This window comes from Mobula hypostoma, chromosome 2 (assembly GCF_963921235.1).
Source record: "Mobula hypostoma chromosome 2, sMobHyp1.1, whole genome shotgun sequence".
Classification (NCBI taxonomy): Eukaryota; Metazoa; Chordata; class Chondrichthyes; order Myliobatiformes; family Myliobatidae; genus Mobula; species Mobula hypostoma.
Genome location: NC_086098.1, coordinates 209,172,771 through 209,191,240, shown reverse-complemented (window position 1 = coordinate 209,191,240; position 18,470 = coordinate 209,172,771).

The window sequence follows — 18,470 nt, the reverse complement described above, 5'->3', positions numbered from 1 at the left end:
TCTGGCGGACAGAGCGTAGGTGTTCAGCGAAATGGTCTCTCAGCCCGCGTCGGGTCTCGCCAAAATATAGAAGGCCGCACCAGGAGCACTGGACGCTGTATATCACCCCAGCCGACGCACAGGTGAAGTGTCGCCTCACCTGGAAGGACTGTCTGGGGCCCTGAATGGTGGTGAAGGGGGAAGTGTAAGGGCATGTGTAGCACTTGCTCCGCTTACAATTCCTGCAATCAAGTCGAGCAGCAGTAAAATAATAATTGTGCAGAATGACATGTTTAATTGATATTACATTAAATAGAAAATTGTGTGAAGTTTTAATCTCTTGTTGCCCTTCTAGGTGCCAGCACCATTACTGTATTTTGAAAGGAGTATAGGTTCCCGTCTGACTCTCTGTTGCAGTTCCTGTGAAATCCTGGGCTCTGGTGTTCTGCTACATGTAAGTATAATTGGCACTGGATGCAATTATATATAATGTCAACTCTAGTTAAAATATTTCTTCTTGTAAAGAGCAGCTCTACATATGATTTAAAAAAACGTGGGGTTTGTAGGTTAAGGAATACTGAATGTCAATCAAGTGGTTGCAGATTGCATAATGTGTTTCCAGTTTCTTCTTTCCTTCCAGAAGGTTCCTGTGTGAAATAATTTTGGTCACAACTATGTTGCATAGATGTAAAACTTCACAAAATTTACAAATAATTGGCATTAAATCAAAAATTGCACTGTGAATATTTTATCTTAAGAATTGGTATGTTAATACTGGTATAGTTAGAAATGGTTATCTGAGTTTATAATTTTTACCCATAACATGCAAATACACTGCATCAATCCAGTTTCCAATCAGAAAGCTGAAATATATTGCTTTATTAAATGCTATGTCACAGATTTCCAATATATTGCACTAAAATGCACTCTCTCAATCAGAGTAGTTTTGAAGCCCAGGCCCCCTCTCATCTATGCTTTTATGTCCACTTGAGAACGCCACCCCAACATTGACACCAGTCATACAATGCGCTGTTATTCCTTCCAACCTCACAGTAGCACAGAGACATATAGCACCAGAAGCGTCCCTTCTGCCCTACACCACCACTAAGCACCCATTTACACATAGCCCATACCAATCACATTTTATTTCCTTCACATTACTATCATCTTCCCCCAGATTCTACTGCTCCCCTGCACACATGTGGCTAAGTAGTCTTCCATCCCACTGGAGAAAGCTCATCCAGTCACAGGGATAACGTGCAAACTCCACGCAGACAGCGCTGGAGGTTAAGAATGAAACCGGGTGTTTGGAGCTTTGAGGTAGCAACTTGACCAGCTGCCCCATGTCATGCTGCACACACTAACCGGAATGAAAAAAAAATACTTCTTAAGGTCTGCATTACTACCTGGCTATTGAACACGCCGAAGGCCTAAATATTTTCTCCAGAATTTCTAGAAAGCTTCTTTTGATAAGTCACTGAACTTTGGCAAAAACTCATAATAGATGTACAAACTTTACTCATCAGCTGATAAGTTACAGTGAGCAATGGGGAGACTTCAGAGAAATTCCCCACCAGTCAAACAAGGTATATTTATGTACAGTATAAACTCACCACGACACCATTTTTCGTTTGGTGACTAACATTGTAAGTGGAATTTTATAATTTTATATATAGATGTTTGCTCCTATTAATCTTACTTCCTCATCTGTCTGTCATTGCATAATGGAAAAGATACCGTTCAGCTACCTTGCCTGCCTCTTCCTCCCTGCCTGTTGTTTGTAAATAACAGTGGCGAGAATTGCCTTGACAAGTGAATAGGTATGTCTAGAAGCTACAAGGCAGGACTGACATGCATCACTTCAGCAGTGATGCTCTCACAGCATCATCAGAAATGGCTGCATCAGGGCCAAGCCATCTGTTACAAGTTTATGAAGGGACATTTTGCCAGAAAGCCAAGTCAAGCTAAGGCAAGCCAAGTTTATTGTCATATGCACAAAATGATGAGGTACAGGTATGATGAAAAATCTGCTGTCCACAGCATAACAAACACTCGGATTCAGATAACACACAGAATATGAAACATACACAAATTATACATAAATTATACAACAGTTAAAGACAGGGAAGAAAGAGACTGCAAAACAAAATACGGTTGAGGACAAGGGCAAGGTGGTGCAGGAAGTTGTCCTTAGTTTTCTACTGCTGATAAAATGTTGCAGTTGCATAGAACTTAATGGTTGTGGTAGAAAACCTGGTGCTGTGGGACTTCAGGGTTCTGTTTCTCCTACCCAATGGCAGCAAGGAGAAGAGGGTATGACCCAGATTGTGGGCATCCTTCATGATAGTTGCCCTTTATTGAGGCATGAGGGCTGTGTCCACTACTCTTTGTGGCCTCTTGGGTTCCTGTGCATTGGAACTGCTCTATCCAGCCATGATGAACCAGTCGGGATTATTTTCAACTGTGCATCTGTAAATATTAGGGTACTTGATTACATGTTGACCTATCTAGGTAATGAAACCAGGAAAACAAGTAAACTGGTTTAAGATTACAGCTTGGTCTAAAGATTAAATAAGTCAAAATTCCAACCTACCTTCCTACCGAGGTACAGAGGATCTCCCGTGGTCTGTACATACCAGCTGTGCGGTAAAAAAAAAAGCACAAGAGCACCTCTTTCACCTCAGATGGTTGAAGAAGTTTGGTATGGACCCCAAATCCTAAGAAATTTCTTTAGGAGCACAACTGAGAGCATCTTGACTGGCTGCATCACTGCCTGGTATGGAACTGTACTTCCCTCAATCGCAGAACTCTTCAGAGAGTGGCGTGGGTAGCCCTGCACATCTGTAGATGTGAACTTCCCACTATTCCAGACATTTACAAAAACAGGTGTATAAAAAGTGCCTGAAGGATCATTGGGGACTCAAGTCACCCCAACCACAAACTGTTCCAGCTGCTACCATCCGAGAAATGGTACAACAGCATAAAAGCCAGAACCAACAGGCCCTGGGACAGCTTCTTCCACCAGGCCATCAGACTGCTTAATTCATGCTGATACAACTGTATTTCTATGTTATATTGACTATCCTGTTGTACAAACTATTTATTATAAATTACTATAAATTGCACATTACACATTTGGAGACGTAACCTTAAGATTTTTACCTTGTGTATATAAAGGATGTAAGTAACAAAGCCAATCCAATTCAATGATGTAGCAAAATTACATTCCAGGGCACACTAACCACAAAATGTGATTTGTCCATCACCAAGTAGAAGTTACAACAGCAGCTAAAACACAATGTAATTTCCACAGAAGCATCCTCCATTTTCTGTGATAAATTCAACAGAAACTTAGCCAAAAGTGCCATGTGTATAACTTTTCTCAGGACTTGAATTGATATTTCACCAATGTTACAGCAGCAGCTGGGCAGAAATCCTGTAGAAATTGTGCCCTGTTAAAGAGTATACCCCATAATAGGAAATTAATGCTCTAATAATAGAGTATTAACTTCGTAGTACGTTACATCTCGAAGTTTATTGGACTCATTTGATTAATGATATGATTTTGTGCGGCACGGTAGCATAGTGGTTAGCACAATGTTTTACAGCGCCAATGACCTAGGATCAGTTCTTGCCACCATCTGTCAGGAGTTTGTATGTTCTCCCTGTGACCGAGTGGGCTTCATCCAGGTGCTCCAGTTTCCTCCCACATTCAAAGATGTTAGCTGGTCACATGGATGAAATTGAGTGGCGCAAGTTTGTTAAGCCAGAAGGGCCTGTTTTCATGCTGCATCTCTAAATGAAATGAAATTAAATTAAAAATTTAAATGGGGCAGGGCAAGAAGCACTTTGCCTTTGATATACTTCTCTTTTCGTGGAACTACAGAACTGATACTTCTCAGTTACTTCATAAAGAGATAACTCAAGCTTCAACATCTGTCAACACCTTTGTTCTGACATATGATATAAAATTGAATCTTGGCCCAGAGGGAGAAATAAGTAATCAGGTTGCAGGCATTCTCATGCTTTTTGGTGGTTCATCTTTGAATGATGGTTTATTTTTTTTTCCTGAGGAGTGGAGTTTCATCCAAAACTTGAAATTCTCCGAACTGGGATAAAGAGCCTTTTATTAGTGATCAGTATCCATACGTGAAATGAACAAGTTCTTACCTCTAAGGTTTAATCAACAAAGGAACAATATATCTGGAGTTAATATTTTTTTCCATTTATTTCTTGAGCTTAGGTGCAATGAATGGCCACCTGGTGCCAGCTCTCCTCGTTTGTGCCACAATATTAAAATCTGTTCTCTATTTGGAAATAAGTAAAGCCAGCAATGTTTTATATGATAGGGATTTCAGCATTAATGATTGTTAAAGCTACAATGATACCAAATACAATATTGCCCTTAACTCATGCAGACTTTACAATTATTTTTGCTTCCTCAAGAAAAACAGTATGTACCTTTGCGTCCAATGCAAACAACATAAAAGTCTCTATATATTTAAAATGAAAAATTGTAGTTTAATAATCTTCTTCAGCTCAGTTCTGTTGAAGATTGTCCATCTGGAAAATTAACTTGTCTTTTCACTGTACTGGGACTCTGTATTTAAACTAGTCATGTATTTTTATTTAATTTTCTGTTATTTCAGATTTTAATTTTTTTCTATTCAGTATATAACTTATTTGACCAGTTTTCTGGATTAAGAGTTAATACTACATCATGCAAAGAGAATAATTGCTTAATTCCCTACAGTCAGAAAGATGAAAAACTATATTGAAACTATATTAGATCATTTATTATTATATTGTAATTTGTCCTCTACTGTGCCTATTGCCTCATTTATTATTTATTGTACTGCCCTGAACTGTTTTGTGCACCTTATGTAGTCCTGTGTAGGTCTGTAGTCTAATGTAGTTTTTATGTTGTCTTATGTAGTCTAGTGTAGCCTTGTGCTGTCTCACATAGTCTAGTGTAGTTTTGTGTTGTTTCATGTAGCACCATGGTCCTGGAGGAACATTGTTTTGTTTTTACTGTGTACTGTACCAGCAGTTTATGGTCGAAATGACAATAAAAAGTGACTTGACTTGATTACAATCATAGGGGAAAAGTCACTTAATTAAATATGTGGCATAAAAATTTTGTGAAAGTCCAGAATTAGTTTTACTGCGAGATATGTTGGAATGCTATTAATAACTTCAGCAAGACATGGAGGGATTTGAAAGTAAGAATATTATAATTGCAACACTTACTGACTAGGAATTGAGGTCTATGTAAATGTTATCAGTGAGGCTTATGATATGAACAGTAGATTTTAGATGGGTTCAAGTCTGCTGAGAATTTCATCTAAACAATCAATAAAAATCAACAGTTTAACGCTTTCTCTTTAAAATTATTGAAAAATTTCTTATTGTTTTCTCCTTAAATGAGAATTTGGATAGCATGAAAACCTGGAATTTTAATTGTCAGATTTATACAGAAGCCCATTGTAAATAGCAGAAAGAGATTGACAGCCTCCCAAACTACCTACCGACCTATTCCACCAGGTGTAACTCATTCTCAATTCCAAGGGACTAACTTAGAGGGCTAATTTAAAGCAAAACAAGCATGAACTTTATCTACTGGAAATAAATTTAACAGTTAGAATGAAGTTGGCAGTAAATACTCATTGATCTATTGTGTGTCTAAGGATGAAACCAGTGTGTCTTCCTCATAATTTTAAAAAAAGAAAGATTTCTTGGAATTTGTAAATTACCTTACCCACCACATATTGCAAAAGAATGGCAAAGTGTGGAACCACCGAGTTAACTTGCAAATGAAGGTAATGAAGGGATTGTTTCTGCACTTGCATTTAACAAGATCAGTTTTGCCATAGCTTTGAGCAGGATTTGAATGTTTACCTGGGAGTGCTAGCAGGAAGGCAGCTGAATTTTACAATGTCTCAGAAACATCCAACGTGTGGGAATAACAGATCAGCTGGCTGCACAATGACCAAAGGTGTGTGCTGTCTTGTTCATTGCATGAGATAAGTGGTCCGCGGAGAAATTTGGCTTAAAAAAAATAAGGAGCCTCAGGTAAAGAGAACCTAACATATTATTTTGTGGCCAGAAAGAGCACAGGTTCCTGGAACTAATGTCCTTTTTTCCCTCAAGCTTTAAACTGTAGCCGGCTATTTCTATTTCCTCAGATGAGGGAAGGTATAACTCAAATTGCATCTCTTTGAATGCAACACAATGTATAACACAGAGATGAGCCAGCTGTTGAGTTTCTGTGCGTCTGCAGCTATCAAAGTGCTTTTTTTTTGTCATCACCTTAACAGTACAATAGTTAAAAGCCATTAGTGAAGCCAGAGAAGGAGACAGGCTTCATGCAGACGTATAGAATTAGTGTGGTTGTTAGCCTGGTCAAGGAGGACTGAGAGGGCTAGTTTCTGTGTTCTATGATTCTGTGATTCTAAAATATACGAAAAAAAATTCAATTTAACGTGGAACAATGACTTAGCTACTGCAAAGAAAAACGGGATAAACAATGCGATGAAACGTTGGAGCTCATTCTTTTCATTAGGTGATCTTGGATTAACAATTGCACATTCCACCTGTGAGATTGTCTACTTCTCAGCAATACTTTGATAGGAACCATGTGAAGATGAATGGTGCTTGTTCCCTAAACTTCGATTTTTCATTCTGCTGAATGCATTCTGCTTTTCCCAAACGTGAAGCTGAGTATATGTGCCCTGTATCATGAAGTTGTGAATAAGACATAGCCAGGCCACTCCAGAAGGTAAAAAGAATATTTGTGATTACAGGAAATGCCTCTCCTTTGTAATCCAGTTCAATGTATGAAGATTGTTTCCATTTAGCTTCTATTTTCCTCTTTCATTTCTTTTTGAGAAGTCATAACACTCTAAGATAACATCTCCTCACCAAATGACCAGCCATTAGAACACTCAATGTTGTCAACCTGTCTACTATCCCAATTGTCTAAACCTCACTAATACACTAAAGAGGTTTCACATCATGGTTATAGTACTGAAATATTTTCAGCTTCAACTTTTGATTGATGTTCTCAGTGAGAATAATGTTTTAGTTCCATTTAATTCAGGACTGCAGGAATATTATAAGTCGTTCATCATGAATATTTTGAACTATTCTCAGACGAGCTATTAAAATGTGTTTTCTTCTAATTTGCCAGAGATTGGTGCTTTATTTGTGCAGATGTACATAAATTACTTTTCAGACGTATTTGATTTTTAAGTGCAAAAGTCACTGAACCCAAAGGGAGGGTTGCAAGCATTGTCTGAGTAATACTGCAGATACGTTTCCTTTAGTTTCTATCATAGTTCAGGGTGACTTCTAGAGCTCCATAACTGATAATAGCTAAACATGCGTCCGACTAAATGTTTGCTTAAAATTACATATTAAATTTATGCATAATTATAATGTCATTCCAAGAAAATGTAAACTTTATTTTCTAAAATTTGTGGCTGAGCGAAAGTGCATTCCAGCAAGTTCAGCTGTGGGGCCCTCCGTATGTTAAAAGTTAGCCCAAGTGAAGTTTTATTCCATTGACTGTTTCATGCTTTATACAGGATAAATATTGTTTATGTTGGCTGTATTAACACAAGCACAATACAGTTTGAAAAAAGCAACACGAACGAAAATTGTATTTATCATGTCAGCTTGGCTCATTTAATAGCAATTTTACTTCTGAGTTGAAAGTTGTGCATTCAGGACCCCAATTAGGATTTGAGTGCCTAATCTGAGAAGATACTTTGATGCAGTGTGTGAGGACAGAGTGAATGGTCAAAGATGCTTTCTGTTTAACAAAACATTAAACTGTCCACATGCCTGCCTAATGAACTTTGACCATCAATATTCTTGCCTGAAAAACAAATATTACCGCTTCCCCCACCTTCTCCTTCCCCTGACCCTAACCCACCACCCCATCCAGTGATCTATTTCCAACTCCCTGATCCCCTGAGGATCTAATGTCTCCTTGTCCTCAGACGGCCGATGGAATCCCAGGCCCTGGTCAGACCAGTGATTGTTACCTTTCCTCTCTGGCTTCCAAACCTGGCCGTGGTCCAAGCTGAAGTCAAGTGCTATGATAGACTGGCAGCCAAAAATGTCATTGATGTGTTGCTTCTATGATCATCTAGCATGCTGAAGAATTTCTAATATTATTGTCTTATCAAAATGTTTACATTCTCACTAAAACTTCTTTACTTTTGTAGCTACACATTCAAAGTGCTGGAGGAACTTAGCAGGCCAGGCAGTATCTATGGAAAAAGGTACTGCCAAAGGGTCTCGGCCCGAGATGTCAAATGTACTTTTTTTTTCCATTGATGCTGCCTGGCCTGCTGAGTTCCTCCAGCATTTTGTGTGTGTTGCTTGGATTTCCAGCATCTGTAGATTCTTTGTTGTTTGTGATTTGATTACTTTTGCAGTTCCCTGAAATAAAGACTATCATATCTTTTGACCTCCGGGTAAGTTGTTGTTTCTCCGTATTTTATTCTAGCTTCTTATAATACATACTATGATCATGCTGTACACCAGCATGTCTCAGCATTTTTAGAGTGTGCTGTTCTTCAACTTCCTCTTCCAAACTTGATACCTTCATAAAATCCCAATTTTATACCATCTCCCATTTTCTTACCCATTCCCCTAGCCTGCCGAAGTGAGTTTGAGTAGAGGTATTTGTTCTTGCAGATGATTAGGAGGGAGGTCCAAGCCAGCAATCTGTAAGGAAGAGTGGTAAATGCAAACAGGTGGACATTGTGCTGAATTTATGGGCAGCCTGTTGGTTAAGTGAACTATGTAAAGAATACCAATGACAAGTTCTCCATGTCGCACAGCTTGGGACTTGAAACAGCTTAAGTTCCAAGGAAACAGGCTCATGAACAAGAAGACAGAGAGAGAGACCAAAAAAAATATTCAATATTTTATTTTGTTTTTGGAAATTAATGAAGTAGAATACAAAACTGTTGCGCTATGCACCATTGCACCTCTACAGCTATTCCTTTTAGAACCCTGGGCTATCAGGACCAGAAAATTTGTCTGGTTTGGGGGCAGATATTCCACACAGACGTCCAAGACTTACCATTTTCCAATGCTAGTTTCAGCCCAAATTGGCAGTGATATCCTGGCAACTCGTGGACCCTTGTGTTCCTCTCATAATTCACTTATCTCTTATCCAAATTTTAAATAGATGAGGAAACAATGATGGTTCAATATGAAGAGGATGCCAGATTTACAGTTTATTCTTGACTATGTTCACTGTTTCTATAATAAATAGTACACTGTTCTTTATAATATTAGCCTGCCTCCATGAAACCTTGATAACACCTTTCTTAATAACACCTTTCAGTCCAAGTATATACATCTCATCTTCCTCCTTTTCTGTCCTGTTAATCATATTCTCTAGAAAATCTGTTAAATATGACAAACATACACTCAACGGTCACTTTATTAGGTACACCTGTACGCCAGATAGTTAATGCAAATAAAAAATCAGCCAATCATGTGGCAGCAACTCAATGCATAAAACCATACAGACATGGTCAAGAGGTCCAGCTGTTGTTCAGACACAATGGGGAAGAAATGTGATCTAAGTGACTTTGACCATGGATTGAATGTTGGTGCCAGACAAGGTGCTTCGAGTATCCTAGGAATTGCTGATATCTTGAGATTTCCACACACAATGGCCTCTGGAGTTTAAAGAAAGTGGTGCAAAAAAGAGAAAAAAACCTACTGTGAGTGGCAGTTCTGTGGAAAAAAACACCTTGTGAATGAGAGAAGTCAGGGGAGAATGGCGAGACTGGTTTGAGCTGATGGGAAGGTGACAGTATCTGAAATAACCACATGTTACAGCAGAGGTGTGCAGAAGGACATCTCTGAACACACAGCATCTGAACCGTGAAGTGGGATACAGCAGCAGAAGACCACACATACACTTGGTGGCTACTTAATTAGGTAAAGGAGATACCTAATAAAGCGGCCTTGAGTGTAACTTTCCCTTTTCACCCTCTGTTTACTCTGCTTAATCATAATTATAGTTTGCTAAGTGCCCTGTAACAATATCCTTAATGATAGATTTCCATTTAATTCTCATGACATATGATGGAGTGATTATTTTATAGTGCTATATTATTTTCATTTTTTGGGAAACAATATTTCAATTTGACTTTCAGTGTGCTGGCATTATTGCCAACCACTGGTAAGACTGCTAAATTATCACCGATGCAATTGTACTATATCTCTACACCTATTCCTTTTAGAAACCTGGGCTATCAGGATCAGAGAACTTGTCTGGGAGGAAGATCTTCTCTAAAACCAGACACCAAAGACTTGCCCTGTTTCCCAGTGCTAGCTTCAGTCTAAATTGGCAGTGATATCTTCTGCCCTACTGGCTGCTCTTGTGTGGTTCTGGGTGAATTCCAAATGGAGTCTAACAGGATCAGTCAACCTTGCCACATGCTTCCCGGCTCCCAGGCTGGGAAATCAGCACCTAAGTAGATCTGGGATATGTCAAATGCTAGCACAATGGTCCCCATTTAAATGAATGAGAAAATCTGCACTGAGAGACAGTAATTAGTTATGCCTTTATTACTAATTAAAATACATTTTAATAATTTGAGCTTTTCAATGTTAACAGAAAATAATATATTTAACTTCCGAGCAATATTTTTAATTTTTATGTGTCCCAAGCATCACTGAATATTTGTATGTTAACTGTGTTTCCACATGTTTAATGACACTATCACAGACTGTGAGTTTGGGGATAGGGCCTGAACAGATGTCAAAGAGGTTCTCTAAATGCAGCTGTGAATGAGACAGTCTGTATGCTGTTATTATTATTAGTTATTATTATTTACAGAGCACTTTCCATACAAACAATGTTGTTCTTCGTGCTTTACAATGGGATAAAGTGCAAACTTGAAAATAAAAGAAAAAAATGTTAATTAAAAGCAAGGTTAAATAATAGGTCTTGAGCTGGCATTTAAAAGTGTCATCTGAGTCTGCATCCCTTATAGTTTTGTTATTGTGTTCCACAGTTTAGGAGTGTAGTTCAAAAATGCTGACCTGCCTACTATCTTTTGAGAGAGATCGTTTAAATTTAAGAAACCTGCTGAAGGAGACATAAGAGATCGAGCAGGATTATAAAACAAAAGTGATTCTGCGATGTACTCAGACTACTGATATCTTTGAAAACCAGAAAGAGATCTTTTGAAGATATAGGAGGCCAATACAGATTAGCTAGGATGGGAGTGATATACTCCCTCACCCTGGTTTTAGTTAAAAGTCTAGCAGTCAGGGTTTTGAATGAGTTGAAGTTTCTCAATAGATTGCTTTGGAAGGCCAGTAGTAAGTGCATTGCAGTAATCTAGTCTATTCGTTATAAAGATGTGAATTGGGTTATCAGCATCATTACATGACAGATGTACCTTTGCACAAAATGAAGAATTGCTGCTCTGCTGTAGGATTTTAAATTCAAATCTGAATCAAGGATAACACACAGTCTTGTAACTTCTGATTTTACCTTGGGAGTCATTTTCCCAAGTTTATCAAGAAGTTTATCTCTTCTAGCTTTGGGATCAGCTGGGAGTATTTTGGTTTCATTATCACTTAGTTTTAGGAAATTATTGCTCACCCTTTTGTTTATTGCAGCCATACCAGAAGTCAGAGAAGATAGAGTGGTATCATCATCAGGCTCAAATGAGATACACAATTGTGTGTCATCTGCATAACTATGGAAATCACGTTTATGCTCTCTAATGATGTCTCCGAAGGGGAGTGTGTCTAAGAAGAGTGGAGGACCAAGACAGCTTCCCTGAGCAACACCAAAAGGTACATCTTAGAAGAATAGTCTCCAAGAAAGGCAATAAATTTTCTCCCTAGGATATATAAGTGAAATCTATCACAACGTGCGCTGGCAATGTTGGAACCCAAGTGCGGAGAAAGTCAGACTCCAATGAAGAGATGGCACCCAAAATTTATTCATAAGAATTCCAACAGAGCATCGGTGGCTTGGCCAAGCGACACTGTGAAACATAACATCCTCAAAACTAGGACCTTGTGATTAGTGCTAATTGGGCATCCACTTAAATAACAGGGACCCTGAGCCTATGAAAATAAACTCAACAAATTTAATTAAAAAGCACTAAAAGACCATATTACAGGAGTGAGTCGCCGAGAAAATACACAAGAAACTCTAAACAAGTAACGACTCTCATTAAGTGACTATTAACCAACTCAGGTGCTCTTAAAAACCTCAGAGGCCAACGCACTCCAGCTCCCCACTAAGCCCAAAGAGCACATTACAGAAACTTGAGAGGCCAATCCAGTTCTCAAGGTGATCTAGGAGAAAGTTGTGGCCAATTGTGATCAATTGTGACCAGTGACTTTTGGGCAATGGAAGATCTAGCTATAAGTTTCTCACTGCAACTCTCAGCTATTTCTGTTCAGTTATTATGCCTTTTGCAAAGTAGTCAGATACAAAATATCAAAGGCAGCTCTTAGATCTGGGAGAATTAGAACTGAGACCCTGTTGGCATTAGTGCTAAGCCTAAAGTCGCTGACGAACTTGGTCAATGCTATCCCCATGTAGTGGTTTGTTCTAAAACCTGACTAAAACTTTTCTAGAATATTGCTCTTTTTCAGAAAGTTGTTGAATTGGTTGAAAATTACTTTCTCAATAATCTTGCCCTAGAAGGAAAGATTTGATATGGGCCTGCAGTTAGCTAGTACCTTCCTATCAAGGTTTGGCTTTTCAAGTTGGGGTCATAATTTTGAAGGCATCTGGAAAAAATCCAGTTTCAAGCACTGTGTTAATAATGTTTGTAAAAACATTGAAAATATTATTAAAAGAGTCCTTTAAAAAGGTAGGTTACCTGTGAAGAATAGAAACAGGAAGTATGTCTCTGAGGCCAGTGTTCTGTACTATGTATCAGATGTGGGAAGTCTGGGAAACTCCCAGGCTGCCGGAAGGCCACATCTGCGCCAGGTGTGTCGAGCTGCAGCTCCTTAGGACCACATTAGGGAACAGGAGATGCAACTTGATGACCTTCGTCTGGTCAGGGAAAGTGAGGAGGTGATAGAGCTATAGGCAAGTAGTTACACTGGGACCTCGAGAGACAGGTAAGTGGGTAACAGTCGGGAGAAGGAAGGGCAAGAATCAGATACCAGAGAGTACCCCTGTTGCAGTCCCCCTTAAAAATAAGTACTCCTATTTGAGTACTGTTGGGGGGGGTGGGGGGGAGGACAGCCTACCTGGGGGAAGCAACAGTGGCCGCGCCTCTGGCACAGAGTCTGGCCCTGTGGCTCTGAAGGGTAGGGAAAGGAAGAAGGCAGTAGTAATAGGGGACTCTATAGTTAGGGAGTCGGACAAACAATTCTGCGGATGCAGGAAAGAAACATGGATGGTAGTTTGCCTACGAGGTGCCCGGGTCCTGGATGTTTCTGATCGAGTCCACGATATCTTGAATTGGGAAGGTGAACAGACAGAGGTCGTGGTACATATTGGTACCAATGACATAGGTAGGAAAAGGGAGGAGGTCCTGAAAGCAGACTACAGGGAGTTAGGAAGGAAGCTGGGAACCTGGACCTCAAGGGTAGTAATCTTGGGATTACTGCCTGTGCCACACAACAGTGAGTATAGGAATAGAGTGAGATGGAGGATAAATGTGTGGCTGAGGGATTGGAGCAGGGGGCAAGGATTCAGCTTTCTGCATCATCGGTACCTCTTTAGGGGCAAGTGTGATCTGTACAAAAAGGACAGGTTGCACTTAAATCCGAGGGGGATCAATATCCTGGCAGGGAGGTTTGCTAAGGCTATTGGGGAGAGTTTAAACAAGAATTGCTGGGGGGGTGGGAACCGAACTGAAGAGGTGGAGGAAGGGGCTGTTGGCTCACAAATAGAGATCACTTGGAGACAGTGTGAGAGGGAGAATTGGCAGGTAATAGAGAAGGGATGCGCTCAGACCGATGGTTTGCAATGTGTCTACTTTAACGCAAGAAGCATCATGAACAAAGCAGATAAGCTTAGAGCATGGATCAGCACTTGGAGTTATGATGTTGTGGCCATTACAGAGACTTGGATGGCTCAGGGGCAGGAATGGTTACTTAGAGTGCCAGGCTTTAGATGTTTCAGAAAGGACAGGGAGAGAGGCAAAAGAGGAGGGGACATGGCACTGCTGATCAGAGATAGTGTCACGGCTGCAGAAAGGGAGGAAGTCATGGAGGGATTGTCTACTGCATCTCTGTGGGTGGAAGTTAGAAACAGGAAGGGATCAATAACACTAATGGGTGGTTTTTATAGGCCACCCAATAGTAACAGAGACATCAAGAAGCAGGTAGGGAGACAGATTCTGGAAAGGTGTACCTGTAATAATAACAGGGTTGTCGTGGTGGGAGATTTTAATTTCCCATATATTGACTGGCATCTCCCTAGAGCAATGGGTTTAGTTGGGGTGGAGTTTGTTCGGTGTGTTCAGGAAGGTTTCCTGACACAATATGTGGATAAGACTACAAGAGGAGAGGCTGTACCTGATCTGGTATTGGGAAATGAACTTGGTCAGGTGTCAGGTCTCTCAATGGGAGAGCATTTTGGAGATAGTGATTATAATTCTATCTCCTTTACCATAGTATTGGAGAGGGATAGGAACAGACAAGTTAGGGAAACGTTTAATTGAAGTAAGGGGAAATATGAGGCTATCACGCAGGAACTTGGAAGCATAAATTGCAAACAGATGTTCTCAGGGAACCATCCAGAAGAAATGTGGCAAATGTTCAGGAGATATTTGTGTGGCGTCCTGCATTAGCATGTTCCAATGAGACTGGGAAAGGATGGTAGAGTACAGGAACCATGGTATACAAAGGCTGTTGAAAATCTAGTCAAGAAGAAAAGAAAAGCTTACGAAAGATTCAAAAAGCTAGGTAATGGTAGAGATCTAGAAGAATAAAAGGCTAGCAGGAAAGAGTTTAAGAATGAAAGCAAGCAGGATTAAGGAAAACCCCAAGGCATTCTACGAGTATGTGAAGAGCAAGAGGATAAGATGTGAGAGAATAAGACCTATCAAGTGTGACAGTGGAAAAGTGTGTATGGAACCAGAAGAGATAGCAGATAATCTCAGTGAATACTTTGCTTCAGTATTCACTACAAGAAAGGATCTTGGTGATTGTAAGGATGACTTACAGCAGATTGAAAAGCTTGAGCATTTAGATATTAAGAAAAAGGATGTGCTGGAGCTTTTGGAAAGCATCAAGTTGGATAAATCCCTGGGACTGGATGAGATATATCCCAGGCTACTGTGGTACACAAGGTTGTGTGACACAAAGGTTGGGGGTGTTGTGGATAGTGTGGAGGGCTGTCAGAGGTTACAGTGGGACATCGATAGGATGCAAAACTGTGCTGAGAAGTGGGAGATGGAGTTCAACCCAAATAAATATGAGGTGGTTCATTTTGGTCGGTCAAATATGATGGTAGAATATATTATTAATGGTAAGACTCTTGGCAGTGTGGAGGATCAGAGGGATCTTGGGGTCTGAGTCTAAGTACATGTTTGGCACAGCATTGTGGGCTGAAGGGCCTGTATTGTACTGTAGGTTTTCTATGTTTCTATGTGGTAGTGGCAGGGTAGACAGTAAGTAGACAGTTTACTCTTTGTTACACCCTTACAGAGTTCTGAATTGGAAATGCTTGTAAATTTTGACATGGTTGCCGTCTTTTTATGAGGTTGACCAAGGAGGTTACCAGTATCTGTAGCCATACTGTCCCTAATGGAAGTAATTTTGTTGTTAAAAAATATTATGACTTCCTCACATTTTGTGACAGATCCTTGACTGAGGACATTATAGCTTGGAACAGGTTCAACAGTTGGTTTATAGTTGAGTACAATATTGGTGAATTGCAACTATTCTCTGTAATAATCTTGGAAATATTAGCTCTTCTTGCAGAGTGTATAGCAATGTTAAAGGAGGCTAGATTTTCCTTGAAAATATTATGGTGGACTTCCAGCCCGTTTATCCTCCATTTTCTTTCAGCGGTTCTACATGATCTCTTGGGCTCATGGACAAGATTGTTCAACCACTTTACTAAGTGGTTTCTTCTTAACCCAAAGTTATTGGCTTTCAATGAAAGACTGGGCCAGCTGCCATTCTGGAAGCAACAACAGGTGACCAGTGACTTTTGAGCAATGGAAGATCTAGCTAAATGCATTTCTTACTGTCATGAAACTCTCTGCTATTTCTGTTTATTTATTATGCCTTTTGCAGTATAGTCAGATGCAAAATATCATTTAATGCCTCATTATTTCTTTATTTCCTGTGCAATTGAAACAGCTATTCATCTGATTATTGGAAGAAAATTAGGTCCTCCTGTCTTTATCACTTCTATCTCGTAAAATTATTCTTTCAGGTCAGACAATTGACAAACTGACTAGTATGGCTTACATGAATCCACAGCCCCCTTAAGATCCATTTCATTATTCATTGAAGAGATATTCTGTTTTAAAGTTCAGCACTTAAGACAGAACAAATGAACAATCTTCCATTATAGCAACTAGTGTGTATTTAATAGTCCTTAGAACTTCTCTGTTCTAGAAAGAAAAGCCTTTCTTCGTAGGGCCGCTGAATCATATAATCACAGATAGTTTGCAAGATAGAAGTTCTGTAGCCTATGGAGTCTATGCCAGCTGTAAGAATATAGCCAGCCCACTGCTCCCTCTAATTATCTACATTTCTCTTCCATTCAACTAATTACCGAGCTAATTTTTGAATACCATGATTAAACTTCTAGTTTAAGACGGCACTACTCAGCACGTGTGACAGCTCACTGGGAGTTCAAAATGCAAGAAATTCAACTACAAACATTACTAAAACCACCTTTTCTGAAGTAATTTGTGGTAAATTATCACCACAAACAGTGAAGAGGTGAACAAATTCAAGGGATGAACCATGCTGCTATGGTGTAGGATCGACGCAGATGGAGGGAGTCATACGGAGAGGAGAAGTCGAAGCTGAGGTATTCCAATGCCCGTACAAATGGCCTGGGTGCAAGGTTGGATCTCTCTGCGCACCAAGCCAGTTCGGAGAAACTGAGAATGGCTTTGAGCTGAGTGGTGAAACCTTGGCATGGAATGACTCGCTGAGCGATGTAGACTAGGCCCAGAGCCTTTCTCTGCAGCGGTGATTGGGTCCTAGTGCGAGGTACGATATGCACTTTGGACAATTTAAATGCCAGCCCAGAAAGACAGGAAAGAAAGGATGTGGGAATCAGAGGAGAGAGCCAATTTCGCTCCCTCTCCTACAATGTTCACTCCTCTCTCCATGGCACTGAGGCTATGAAGACTGCCCCAGCTGCTGTGCTCCAGACTAATATGATGCACTGATACCGAGGCCTTGGGCTTACTCCGGGCTGCTCCGGGATTCGAATCTAAAGACTCTTTTTGGTTCGGGATGTTGTCGCTTGCTTCTGTTGTTTGTATGATTTGTGTTTTTTTTTCCCCCCTTTCTATGCATATCAGGTGCTGGTCTTTTTTTTAATTGGGGTCTTTCAGATTTCTTGTTTTATGGCTACCTGTAAGCAAACAAATCTTAAGGTTGCACAATTTATGCATTCTTTGATAATAAATGTACCTTGAAACTTTTGAAACTTTGAATTGGCCCCCATCGAGACCTGATCAGTGCATTTCAGATCCTAACCATCTACGGTAATGTAGATTCTCTAACAAATGCTGGCAAGAAAAAAAAATTGATTGTATATAGTAACATACTTGCATATGTACTTTGATAATACATTTACCTTGAACTTTTGAACTTTGAAATCCAAGGATATCACAGAATCTTAGAACACTCTGGGAGCCCTTCAGCCTATTGGAAATGTGCCTGCCTAATCTTATTTCTCAGTTCCCAATCTAAAGCTGAGAAGATAATGTAATATCCAATATTATCCTCGTAGCTTTAAATGTGATGAAGGTTTCAGCTTCCATCACCCTTTCAGAGAGTGACTTGAACAACCTTTCTTTTCCTCCACTCCCACCAAATAAGTCCATTTCCCTTTCAGTGAAATGTTACTTAAAAAGCTTCAAGATGTTAGTGCCTTGAAATCTGATTCATCCATATGTACTTTTCATGTACAAATCATACACATAAGTGATTTCACTTCCATTTGAAATTTGCCCTTCAACAACATGATACAGACACTTCTATTAATGTAATTCACCTCAGTGCAGCTAACAATTCTACCTTCCTAATGACATCACAAGACACTCACAAAAAATAATTTGCTTTAATTTGTTGTATCTCAGCGTTCTCGTTGGATACTACAGTTGTTGAGACAATTGACTGCGCAGCTTCAGTTTGTACTCTAAACTGTTCAGACACTTTCCAAATTTCACACAGTGTATTTGTTCAATGGATGACACTTATGGCGGGCGCTTGATTAACAACTTTTCTAGCAGAGTGCCTGCTGCCATCAACTGCCACACCCTGATCAA